This window comes from Salmo salar, chromosome ssa15, assembly GCF_905237065.1.
Source record: "Salmo salar chromosome ssa15, Ssal_v3.1, whole genome shotgun sequence".
Lineage (NCBI taxonomy): Eukaryota > Metazoa > Chordata > Actinopteri > Salmoniformes > Salmonidae > Salmo > Salmo salar.
In genome coordinates, this window is record NC_059456.1 from 107,291,703 (window position 1) to 107,303,709 (window position 12,007).

Here is a 12,007-nt window from a genome sequence, read left to right on the forward strand (position 1 = left end):
TTCTGTCCATTTCTATTCATCTAGTTACTCAGCTTCTAGAAAGATGATATACTTTTGGCTTATATTGCCTACAAACCATGCTTGGTTCTGTCTGACCATTTTTGAATCAGTTTCTCACGGTCTATTCCAGAAATATCCGATTTTGAGCGTTTACCTGTATCCCAGACGAGAGTAGTAACATTTTAAGTTGGTGTTAAAATATTTAGTTTACAAACCCGATAAAAGAAAAGTCTTACTAGAATGAAAGTACTTCCCATTTTAGACACCATACATTCGCTTTGAAGAAGCGACGTTTCCTTTTTACGTCCCTGTCCTCTACGACGTGTTGCATTTCCGACCGACCGCAACTTTCCAGTCCGACGACAGCCGCTCCTCTGCGGCAGAGAGAAGCACCAAGCTACCCTGTTTCTGGGTGGAGGTTGGGGTGGACCTTGAGTCATTCCTCCGGTGTAAATACTACAACGTTGATTTATCTGTGAGCGCGTTTTTATTCCCCAAAACGTTGGATAAAACCGAAGCGCACCGTGAATCACCGAGAGGTAAGTTCACTACTTCTGAACTTGTGAGTTGGTTGGAAAACTACATTGCTAATGTTAGCTACCTGTAGCATGGCTGCTGATGTTAAAACCATGTTAAATAGTTAACCTATTGAAAGGAAGCCTGTTGGCTGTCGTATGGATGTGTTTGGACGGACGTATTTCGTGGAGTATGAAATCTTATGTAAACGCTACTATCCCGCTCACAAATACTTTGTACGCATTCCTCTGCGGACGGACGGAGACGGACTGACGGACGGACGGACTAGGTGTTTTCCCCGAGGCAGATCGGTACTTGTACGTCAAACTGCCTGTTTCAACTGAAATAACGTAACTAGAATTAAAGAGCAGAAGTTGTGCTGTGTTTGTAAGTGAACGACCTGTAGTTAACGCAACAGATCTGGTTATAGCGACCGTCTGGTTGAAAGAGAACTTTGTGGAGAATGTCATCCGTCTTTTATTTTCAACACCTGTCCATGTTGTAGTACAGCTAGAGTTACTGCTATGTCTGGTGCACAGGGGGACAACACCAATACACTTCAGTTGTTCAGAGTATATTTTTAAACGCTTTGGATCTGTACATGTATATATTTTATAGATGAGGTGTAAACTCAAAGAGAGCTCGCTGTACATGAAATTAGCCGCATTCATTGAGGTTTGTTTGGATCCACAGCAACCAGTCTGTCGTACCACTGTCTCCAACTCACATGTTACCTGGGTGAGATGTTCTATGTTTTCCTGCTGTCGTCATTGTCAACAGATCTAGATGTGGAAGAGACACAGGTCAAGTTTGGTTACACTTTAGGTTGGAGTCATTAACTCGTTTTTCAACCACTCCACACATTTCTTGTTAACAAACTATAGTTTTGGCAAGTCAGTTAGGACATCTAGTTTGTGCATGACACAAGTAATTTTTCTAACAATTGTTTACAGACAGATTATTTCACTTATAATTCACTATCACAATTTCAGTGGGTCAGAAGTTTACATACACTAAGTTGACTGTGCCTTTAAACAGCTTGGAAAATTCCAGAGAATTATGTCATGGCTTTAGAAGCTTCTGATAGGCTAATTGACCTCATTTGAGTCAATTGGAGGTGTACATGTGGATGTATTTCAAGGCCTACCTTTAAACTCATTGCCTCTTTGCTTGACATCATGGGAAAATCAAAAGAAATCAGCCAAAACCTCTGTCAGCCAAAAGAACTGTTTGGCCATAATGACCATCGTTATGTTTGTAGGAAAAAGGGGGAGGCTTGCAAGCCAAAGAACACCATCCCAACCGTGAAGCACGGGGGTGGCAGCATCATGTTGTGTGGGGGCTTTGCTGCAGGAGGGACTGGTGCACTGCACAAAATAGATGGCATCACGAGGAAGGAAAATTGTGGATATATTGAAGCAACATTTCAAGACATCAGTCAGGAAGTTAAAGCTTGGTCGCAAATGGGTCTTCCAAATGGACAATGGCCCCAAGCATACTTACAAAGTTGTTGCAAAATGGCTTAAGGACAGTAAAGTCAAGGTATTGGACTGGCCATCACAAAGCCCTGACCTCAATCCTGTAGAACATTTGTGGGCAGAACTGAAAAAGCGTGTGCGAGCAAGGAGGCCTACAAACCTGACTCAGTTACACCAGCTCTGTCAGGAGGAATGGGCCAAAATTCACCCAACTTATTGTGGGAAGCTTGTGGAAGGCTACCCGAAATGTTTGACCCAAGTTAAACAATTTAAAGGCAATGCTACCAAATAATAATTGAGTGTATGTAAACTTCTGACCCACTGGGAATGTGATGAAAGAAAGAAATAAAAGCTGAAATAAAATAATTCTCTACTATTATTCTGACATTTCACATTCTTAAAATAAAGTGGTGATCCTAACTGACCTACGACAGGTAATAATACTTGGATTAAATGTCAGGAATTGTGAAACGGAGTGTAAATGTACTTGGCGAAGGTGTATGTAGACTAATGACTTCAACTGTATGATGGGTTTGACGAGTGGAAGAGAGATGATAGGTTTGACATGTGGAAGTCGCTCTGGATAAGAGCGTCTGCTAAATGACTTAAATGTAATGTAAATGGAAGAGAGATGATGGGTTTGACATGTGGAAGTCGCTCTGGATAAGAGCGTCTGCTAAATGACTTAAATGTAATTTAAATGGAAGAGAGATGATGGGTTTGACATGTGGAAGAGATGATGGGTTTGAAATGGGCCCCCGTTCATCCTGCTTTAGGATAGGTGTTGTGCCATTTCCTTTTACATTCCCGTAGTGTCTCTCCGGCTTTTCCTCCTGCTGCTGTTTTTTGGGCCAGGGGTATAAACTGTCAACCTAACATATACCCTCCTCTCTTCCCTATATCTCCCCCCCCCCCCCCCCCTTCCACTTCATAATCTCTGCCTCTCCCCCTGCTCCTGGATTAGGAGATTTCCCCCCTGCCTGCAATCCTGATGACTATTTCTTATTTAGTAATCTCTAATCCAGCCTACTTCCTAACAGCCCCTAACCCACCACTCTCTAACACACTCACTCACTCAGTCGAGTTAAGGCGGAATCCAGATTTTCATACCGTTTCTGTACCATACCGGGCTATATGGTACTACTGAACACAATGGGAGGTGTTTTATATGGTATTACTGAACACAATGGGAGGTATAGTGTTTTATATGGTACTACTGAACACAATGGGAGGTGTTTTATATGGTATTACTGAACACAATGGGAGGTGTTTTATATGGTACTACTGAACACAATGGGAGGTGTTTTATATGGTATTACTGAACACAATGGGAGGTGTTTTATATGGTATTACTGAACACAATGGGAGGTGTTTTATATGGTACTACTGAACACAATGGGAGGTGTTTTATATCTGAACACAGGAGGTGTTTTATATGGTATTACTGAACACAATGGGAGGTGTTTTATATGGTACTACTGAACACAATGGGAGGTATAGTGTTTTATATGGTATTACTGAACACAATGGGAGGTGTTTTATATGGTACTACTGAACACAATGGGAGGTATAGTGTTTTATATGGTATTACTGAACACAATGGGAGGTGTTTTATATGGTATTACTGAACACAATGGGAGGTATAGTGTTTTATATGGTATTACTGAACACAATGGGAGGTGTTTTATATGGTACTACTGAACACAATGGGAGGTGTTTTATATGGTACTACTGAACACAATGGGAGGTGTTTTATATGGTATTACTGAACACAATGGGAGGTGTTTTATATGGTATTACTGAACACAATGGGAGGTGTTTTATATGGTACTACTGAACACAATGGGAGGTATAGTGTTTTATATGGTACTACTGAACACAATGGGAGGTATGGTGTTTTATATGGTATTACTGAACACAATGGGAGGTGTTTTATATGGTATTACTGAACACAATGGGAGGTATAGTGTTTTATATGGTATTACTGAACACAATGGGAGGTGTTTTATATGGTACTACTGAACACAATGGGAGGTATAGTGTTTTATATGGTATTACTGAACACAATGGGAGGTGTTTTATATGGTATTACTGAACACAATGGGAGGTATAGTGTTTTATATGGTATTACTGAACACAATGGGAGGTGTTTTATATGGTACTACTGAACACAATGGGAGGTATAGTGTTTTATATGGTACTACTGAACACAATGGGAGGTATAGTGTTTGTTTTACTCACAGAACAATGTAGACAACAGGGATCTCTGCCGTAACCATGAAGCGTTAGCAAGTTAGCAAACCACATGCATAGCTGAAGCCCTGAGCTGGAAATGATTGACACGTGATTTAAATCCGGTATGTAGCCTAACACACATACGTGTACACAAGACAGTTAAAGCTGCAGTATGGAACTTTTTTTGGGGGGGGGGGACCCCCTACCAAATTCACATAGAAATATGAGTTCTAGATCTGTCACTCATTTGAAAGCAAGTCTTAAACTCTGTTCTATTTGCTCTACTTCTGTGGTTCCCTTTTCGTAACTTTAATGGAGCGATTCCTACACATTGCACTTAAAAAAAAATTGTCCGGGTAGCTATTTGGTTAACTCTCTGCCCCCCCCCCATTTTTTTGCACTAACTCTTGCCTCATCACGTACGCTGCTGCTGCTACCTTTGGATTTCTTGACCTTTTTTTCTTGTAAAGTATAATTTTTAAGAATGTAACTAAATCACATCGTAGGAACCCTTTGTGGTTTATCCCTTTCTTGAAGACCAGGTGATGTGGGCTGGGGAACGATAGTGCAGTAACAATATTAGAGTTCATGCTATGACAATATGGTGACATTTGCCAACAGGTTTGAGGTTTCGAGTATGTTGTTGTTGTTGTTGTTGTTGTTTGAGAATTGATCGGCTCGTAGTAGTTAACATGCGCACGCCTCTGTAGCCTGTACAGGGTGATACTGCCCTAAACAAGCAAAGAAAATACAGTAACTGTTCATAGTGTGGAACTGAGGAAAAATAACTTGTATATACCTTGGTTTCGACAGTTACTGCTGACATGACCTCCATTTTCTCCAAAATACAATACAATAGAGGCAGGATACTTGTCCACATGATTAAGCATGTATTTAATGTAGCAAAAAAATGACTTGAGCAGTTCCTACCTTTTTGCTTGGTAGGGTAGGATAGTGCAGGGGTATTGAACTCTGAGCCTACGAGGTCCGGAGCCTGCTGTTTTTCACTTCTAGCTGGTAATTAATTGCACCCACTTGGTGTCCCAGGTCTAAATTTAGTCCCCGGTTAGAGGGGAAGAAAACCTCTGATGGGTTAATCGTTTATTGCTGTCAGATATGTTTACATATGAGCCTCTGTCAGTTTTGACTTTCATCTGAATCATTTTCATGTTCAGGTTTTTATTGGCTGATTTTAGTATATTGACACTGTCTCTCCTCTAACACCCTAAACCCTAACCCCTAAACCCCTAACCCCTAACACCCTAAACCCTTATCACACAATCTGGATTAGGCAGGGATTGTGTCTGTGTCTGACGAGACCACACACATCCTTATTCTTGGTTAACCCGAAGGATCACGAAACAATGAACATGATGACTGGTTCGGTCTGAATGTAAAATGACTGGTTCAGTCTGAATGTAAAATGACTGGTTCAGTCTGAATGTAAAATGACTGGTTCAGTCTGAATGTAAAATGACTGGTTCGGTCTGAATGTAAAATGACTGGTCCGGTCTGAATGTAAAATGACTGGTCCGGTCTGAATGTAAAATGACTGGTTCGGTCTGAATGTAAAATGACTGGTTCGGTCTGAATGTAAAATGACTGGTTCGGTCTGAATGTAAAATGACTGGTCCGGTCTGAATGGAAATGACTGGTCCGGTCTGAATGGAAATGACTGGTTCGGTCTGAATGGAAAATGACTGGTTCGGTCTGAATGGAAAATGACTGGTTCGGTCTGAATGGAAAATGACTGGTTCGGTCTGAATGGAAAATGACTGGTTCGGTCTGAATGGAAAATGACTGGTTCGGTCTGAATGTAAAATGACTGGTCCGGTCTGAATGGAAATGACTGGTTCGGTCTGAATGTAAAATGACTGGTTCGGTCTGAATGTAAAATGACTGGTCCGGTCTGAATGGAAATGACTGGTTCGGTCTGAATGGAAATGACTGGTTCGGTCTGAATGTAAAATGACTGGTTCGGTCTGAATGTAAAATGACTGGTCCGGTCTGAATGGAAATGACTGGTTCGGTCTGAATGGAAATGACTGGTTCGGTCTGAATGTAAAATGACTGGTTCGGTCTGAATGTAAAATGACTGGTCCGGTCTGAATGTAAAATGACTGGTTCGGTCGGAATGTAAAATGACTGGTTCGGTCGGAATGTAAAATGACTGGTTCGGTCTGAATGGAAATGACTGGTTCGGTCTGAATGGAAATGACTGGTTCGGTCTGAATGGAAATGACTGGTTCGGTCTGAATGGAAATGACTGGTTCGGTCTGAATGGAAATGACTGGTTCGGTCTGAATGGAAATGACTGGTTCGGTCGGAATGGAAATGACTGGTTCGGTCGGAATGGAAATGACTGGTTCGGTCTGAATGGAAATGACTGGTTCGGTCTGAATGGAAATGACTGGTCCGGTCTGAATGGAAATGACTGGTCCGGTCTGAATGGAAATGACTGGTTCGGTCTGAATGGAAATGACTGGTTCGGTCTGAATGGAAATGACTGGTTCGGTCTGAATGGAAATGACTGGTTCGGTCTGAATGGAAATGACTGGTTCCTCACCAAACTCAGACAAAATACCGGGATTGGGAGGATTTTCACAATGTAGTCTATAGAACACAATGTAGTCCATAGAACACAATGTAGTCTATAGAACACAATGTAGTCCATAGAACACAATGTAGTCCATAGAACACAATGTAGTCCATAGAACACAATGTAGTCTATAGAACACAATGTAGTCCATAGAACACAATGTAGTCCATAGAACACAATGTAGTCCATAGAACACAATGTAGTCCATAGAACACAATGTAGTCTATAGAACACAATGTAGTCCATAGAACACAATGTAGTCTATAGAACACAATGTAGTCCATAGAACACAATGTAGTCCATAGAACACAATGTAGTCCATAGAACACAATGTAGTCCATAGAACACAATGTAGTCCATAGAACACAATGTAGTCTATAGAACACAATGTAGTCTATAGAACACAATGTAGTCCATAGAACACAATGTAGTCTATAGAACACAATGTAGTCCATAGAACACAATGTAGTCCATAGAACACAATGTAGTCCATAGAACACAATGTAGTCCATAGAACACAATGTAGTCCATAGAACACAATGTAGTCCATAGAACACAATGTAGTCTATAGAACACAATGTAGTCCATAGAACACAATGTAGTCCATAGAACACAATGTAGTCTATAGAACACAATGTAGTCTATAGAACACAATGTAGTCCATAGAACACAATGTAGTCCATAGAACACAATGTAGTCCATAGAACACAATGTAGTCCATAGAACACAATGTAGTCCATAGAACACAATGTAGTCTATAGAACACAATGTAGTCCATAGAACACAATGTACTCTGTCCCTCACCTAACCCCCTAACCCCTAACCCCCTAAACCCTAACCCCTGACCACACAATCAGGATTAGGTAGGGTGCTACAAATGTTGGAAGGTAAAGCTTTATGAGTAGTAATTTGATTTCAGTAACTTTTATTTACATGCATTTCTGAATATTAACAAATAGACATTCGGGATGAGCATCTTTCCCTTTCAAGACGAGTCGATACAAATGTCAAATATTTCTACAATCCTTCCTCTTAATTAAAGGACCCGTTCTATGGATTTATATTACATTTAGGAAAAAAATCAAGGTCATTTTTATTTCTTTATTTATTTTTCTCTGGGTTTTGTGAGGAATCACTGTAATCTAAAGAGCCCTGTTGAAAAGTAGTTGACTATGTGAAGAATAGGGCGGCATTTAGGACGCAGGCCTTTTTTTTCCACAACATGCAAATATCCGTCTAGTCTTCCGTGATGGTTACGATGCAAATAGTGAACATTCTGCCGATGGCAGACCAACCTTACTGGTCTAACTGGTTATGTGTTTGTTAGGTTAAAGACTAGGTTACAGAACGAGAGGAGGGACCATAACCTTTACTGTTCATTTATTATTGTTTATTCCACCTACTTCAATTGCTTTATCAATGTAAACATATGTTTCCCATGCCAATAAAGCCCTGAAATGGAGAGGAGAGGAGAGGAGAGGAGAGGAGAGGAGGGAAATGAGAAGGGGGAGGGGTTTTAAGTACTCTGTTGTTCAAACACCTGGTGTACAACCAGATGAACCTGAGGCTGCGTTAATATCACTGCTACCATCTCCCCCCAGTCACACTGCTACCGTCTCCCCCCAGTCACACTGCTACCATCTCCCCCCAGTCACACTGCTACCATCTCCCCCCAGTCACACTGCTACCATCTCCCCCCCAGTCACACTGCTACCATCTCCCCCAGTCACACTGCTACCATCTCCCCCCAGTCACACTGCTACCATCTCCCCCCAGTCACACTGCTACCATCTCCCCCCAGTCACACTGCTACCATCTCCCCCAGTCACACTGCTACCATCTCCCCCAGTCACTCTGCTACCATCTCCCCCCAGTCACACTGCCACCGTCTCCCCCCAGTCACTCTGCTACCATCTCCCCCAGTCACTCTGCTACCATCTCCCCCAGTCACTCTGCTACCATCTCCCCCCAGTCACACTGCTACCATCTCCCCCAGTCACTCTGCTACCATCTCCCCCCAGTCACACTGCTACCATCTCCCCCCAGTCACTCTGCTACCATCTCCCCCCAGTCACCCTGCTGCCATCTCCCCCCAGTCACCCTGCTGCCATCTCCCCCCAGTCACACTGCTACCATCTCCCCCAGTCACTCTGCTACCATCTCCCCCCAGTCACTCTGCTACCATCTCCCCCAGTCACTCTGCTACCATCTCCCCCAGTCACACTGCTACCGTCTCCCCCAGTCACACTGCTACCGTCTCCCCCCAGTCACACTGCCACCGTCTCCCCCCAGTCACACTGCTACCGTCTCCCCCAGTCACACTGCTACCGTCTCCCCCCAGTCACACTGCTACCGTCTCCCCCAGTCACACTGCCACCGTCTCCCCCCAGTCACACTGCCACCGTCTCCCCCCAGTCACACTGCCACCGTCTCCCCCCAGTCACACTGCCACCGTCTCCCCCAGTCACACTGCCACCGTCTCCCCCAGTCACACTGCTACCGTCTCCCCCCAATCACACTCCCCCCCAGTCACCCTGCTACCATCTCCCCCAGTCACACTGCTACCGTCTCCCCCCAGTCACACTGCTACCGTCTCCCCCAGTCACACTGCTACCGTCTCCCCCCAGTCACACTGCCACCGTCTCCCCCAGTCACACTGCCACCGTCTCCCCCAGTCACACTGCCACCGTCTCCCCCAGTCACACTGCCACCGTCTCCCCCCAGTCACACTGCCACCGTCTCCCCCAGTCACACTGCCACCGTCTCCCCCAGTCACACTGCTACCATCTCCCCCAGTCACTCTGCTACCATCTCCCCCAGTCACACTGCTACCATCTCCCCCCCAGTCACACTGCTACCATCTCCCCCCAGTCACACTGCTACCGTCTCCCCCCAGTCACACTGCTACCGTCTCCCCCAGTCACACTGCTACCATCTCCCCCCAGTCACACTGCTACCATCTCCCCCAGTCACACTGCTACCATCTCCCCCCAGTCACACTGCTACCATCTCCCCCAGTCACACTGCTACCATCTCCCCCCAGTCACTCTGCTACCATCTCCCCCCAGTCACACTGCCACCGTCTCCCCCCAGTCACTCTGCTACCATCTCCCCCAGTCACTCTGCTACCATCTCCCCCCAGTCACTCTGCTACCATCTCCCCCCCAGTCACACTGCTACCATCTCCCCCAGTCACTCTGCTACCATCTCCCCCCCAGTCACACTGCTACCATCTCCCCCAGTCACTCTGCTACCATCTCCCCCAGTCACCCTGCTGCCATCTCCCCCAGTCACCCTGCTGCCATCTCCCCCAGTCACACTGCTACCATCTCCCCCAGTCACCCTGCTACCATCTCCCCCAGTCACACTGTCACCGTCTCCCCCAGTCACACTGCTACCGTCTCCCCCAGTCACACTGCTACCGTCTCCCCCAGTCACACTGCTACCGTCTCCCCCAGTCACACTGCCACCGTCTCCCCCCAGTCACACTGCTACCGTCTCCCCCCAGTCACACTGCTACCGTCTCCCCCAGTCACACTGCTACCGTCTCCCCCAGTCACACTGCTACCGTCTCCCCCAGTCACACTGCCACCGTCTCCCCCCAGTCACACTGCCACCGTCTCCCCCAGTCACACTGCCACCGTCTCCCCCAGTCACACTGCCACCGTCTCCCCCAGTCACACTGCCACCGTCTCCCCCAGTCACACTGCCACCGTCTCCCCCAGTCACACTGCTACCGTCTCCCCCCAATCACACTCCCCCCCAGTCACCCTGCTACCATCTCCCCCAGTCACACTGCTACCGTCTCCCCCAGTCACACTGCTACCGTCTCCCCCAGTCACACTGCCACCGTCTCCCCCAGTCACACTGCTACCGTCTCCCCCCAGTCACACTCCGTCTCCCCCAGTCACCCTGCTACCGTCTCCCCCCAGTCACACTGCTACCGTCTCCCCCCAGTCACACTGCCACCGTCTCCCCCAGTCACACTGCCACCGTCTCCCCCAGTCACACTGCTACCGTCTCCCCCAGTCACACTGCTACCGTCTCCCCCAGTCACACTGCCACCGTCTCCCCCAGTCACACTGCCACCGTCTCCCCCCAGTCACACTGCCACCGTCTCCCCCAGTCACACTGCCACCGTCTCCCCCCAGTCACACTGCCACCGTCTCCCCCAGTCACACTGCCACCGTCTCCCCCAGTCACACTGCCACCGTCTCCCCCAGTCACACTGCTACCGTCTCCCCCAGTCACACTGCCACCGTCTCCCCCAGTCACACTGCCACCGTCTCCCCCAGTCACACTGCCACCGTCTCCCCCCAGTCACACTGCCACCGTCTCCCCCAGTCACACTGCCACCGTCTCCCCCCAGTCACACTGCCACCGTCTCCCCCAGTCACACTGCTACCGTCTCCCCCAGTCACACTGCCACCGTCTCCCCCAGTCACACTGCTACCGTCTCCCCCAGTCACACTGCCACCGTCTCCCCCAGTCACACTGCTACCGTCTCCCCCCAGTCACACTGCTCCCCCAGTCACCCTGCTACCGTCTCCCCCAGTCACACTGCTACCGTCTCCCCCCAGTCACACTGCTACCGTCTCCCCCAATCACACTCTCCCCCAGTCACACTGCTACCGTCTCCCCCCAGTCACACTAGCACCGTCTCCCCCCAGTCACAATGCTACCGTCTCCCCCAGTCACACTGCTACCGTCTCCCCCCAGTCACACTGCTACCGTCTCCCCCCAGTCACACTGCTACCGTCTCCCCCAGTCACACTGCTACCATCTCCCCCCAGTCACACTGCTACCGTCTCCCCCAGTCACACTGCTACCGTCTCCCCCAGTCACACTGCTACCGTCTCCCCCCAGTCACACTGCTACCGTCTCCCCCAGTCACACTGCTACCGTCTCCCCCCAGTCACACTGCTACCATCTCCCCCAGTCACACTGCTACCGTCTCCCCCCAGTCACACTGCTACCGTCTCCCCCCAGTCACACTGCTACCGTCTCCCCCCAGTCACACTGCTACCGTCTCCCCCCAGTCACACTGCTACCATCTCCCCCCAGTCACACTAGCACCATCTCCCCCCAGTCACACTGGACGTCTTCCTTTAGGAGGCTTTGTCTCAGGTTGGTGAGGTTGGGTTTGGGGGAGTTCTCCCGTCAGTAACTGCAGGCTTCG

The 12,007-nt window shown here is 47.4% G+C and overlaps 1 long non-coding RNA gene across 1 annotated transcript; it reads left to right on the forward strand.

The window, feature by feature from the left end:
* The first annotated feature begins 2,891 nt into the window (after nucleotides 1-2,891).
* Nucleotides 2,892-5,583, forward strand: LOC123727378 (uncharacterized). Its single transcript, XR_006759376.1, has 2 exons — nucleotides 2,892-3,396; nucleotides 3,601-5,583. It is a non-coding gene; the product is annotated as an uncharacterized lncRNA (long non-coding RNA).
* The last annotated feature ends 6,424 nt before the right edge of the window (nucleotides 5,584-12,007 follow it).